At 52.2% G+C, this 1,571-nt stretch overlaps 1 non-coding gene across 1 annotated transcript; it reads right to left on the bottom strand.

The window, feature by feature from the left end:
* Positions 1–953: 953 nt before the first annotated feature.
* On the bottom strand, positions 954–1,059 carry LOC132516509 (U6 spliceosomal RNA). Its single transcript, XR_009539343.1, has one exon. It is a non-coding gene; the product is annotated as a U6 spliceosomal RNA (small nuclear RNA).
* Between the last annotated feature and the right edge of the window lie 512 nt (positions 1,060–1,571).

The raw sequence follows: 1,571 nt of genomic DNA, 5'->3' as shown, positions 1-1,571 counted from the left end.
TGAGACTTAGAAGAGTACATTTACGACCAGGTTCTCACAGAAAAAGCAGCTGAGATTTGAGGCAGTCTAGCTGCTGGATCCCTGGAAATAACCACTCCACCGTTTTCCCTGCCTGCCTGAGGCACGATGTAGTTGTGTGAAGGCTTCCAAAGTCAACTTCCTCTTGCTTCACCTCAGATGTGGTCGGGAGGCAGCTGATCATCACGTCCACTCTGCTCCTTGCTCACACCATCCTTCAGTGTTCTGGCTGTAATCTGCAAAGCCACTGTGGACTGAACATCAGGTCTCCTTCAACCCAGACGCCCCCAGCCTCCTGCAGGGAGGTCACCCTGGCCATCAGATACTCGGGATTCCTGGTTCCATGGAACAGAGGGCCCCTCAGGAGAAAGGGGGTCAGGGCTGGAGCTGCGACTGAGGGGCCCTGGGGATTCTGTGGGTCGTGGTGTCCACCTCCGTCGCTGCCTTTCTCGCCGTCTTCTCACTTCTCGCTGCACACCTTCTCCTACCCAGGTCTCTGCCTGCCTCCTCCTGGCCTCTCCCCCTCCCACGGCGGCTCCAACTCCGCCGGGTGGGACCTTCCAACGCATTCCCGTGGCCCCCAGCCCCTCTGCTAACTGCCTGCGCATCTCAGCATTCTTGGTTCAGATTCCTGAGGTGGGAATATGATCGGCCTGGCTCCGTTTTGGGGCTAGACCATAGGTCGTAGGTTGCTGGCTGGCCTGAGTTGGCTCAGATGACCTCCCGACTGTACTGGACACCAAGGGTGGGACAAACACAGCTGAGGAATGTCCCTCGGCTCTTTCAGCTGGGGCTCTCTGTTGAAGTGTTCCTTTTATTTTTATTTTATTTTATTTTATTTTATTTTAACATCTTTATTGGAGTATAATTGCTTTACAGTGGTGTGTTAGTTTCTGTTGTATAACAAAGTGAATCAGCTATACATATACATATATAAAAATATGGAACGCTTCACGAATTTGCGTGTCATCCTTGCACAGGGCTGTGCTAATCTTCCCTGTATCGTTCCAATTTTAGTCTATGTGCTGCCGAAGCGAGCACGAATTGTTCCTTTTAGAAGAGATGATGGCCAACATTTGTACTGTACTGCTAAAAACCTCCACCCGCCCTCAGGCAGGAACACAGGCTTTTGGAGCATTTATAAATGAGGGCTTTTAACTGCCAGAAATGATAACATACAGTAAGCATACTCTCACTCCAGCGTTCACGAGTGTGTGACCCCGTTCCCTTTCAAACCGCTCCCCCTACCAAAATATCTCTGTCTCTGAGAGCTCCCAGATAGTGACTCGTGTGTGAGCAATGGGCCCAGTCTGTCGCCAGACGGCATCTGCATGCTGTCCTCTTGCCACACACACCGCTGGCCCTGCCACCTCCGGCACTGGCGTTTTTGCAGCTGTCACTGTGTCCCCCAGCCTCTGCTGATCCCCTCAGCACACCTAAGCCCTGCGGTGATTTAAAGAACAACCCCAGGAGGAGTTCTTCATCTTGCTTTTGTCACTTGTTATTAAGGGGCATCACCAGGCTCTGACCACCGATGGCTTGGGGGGGCTTGA

Source organism: Lagenorhynchus albirostris, chromosome 2, assembly GCF_949774975.1.
Source record: "Lagenorhynchus albirostris chromosome 2, mLagAlb1.1, whole genome shotgun sequence".
Lineage (NCBI taxonomy): Eukaryota > Metazoa > Chordata > Mammalia > Artiodactyla > Delphinidae > Lagenorhynchus > Lagenorhynchus albirostris.
The sequence above is the reverse complement of the archived record's forward strand: the minus strand, read 5'-3'. Positions and strand labels throughout refer to the sequence as shown.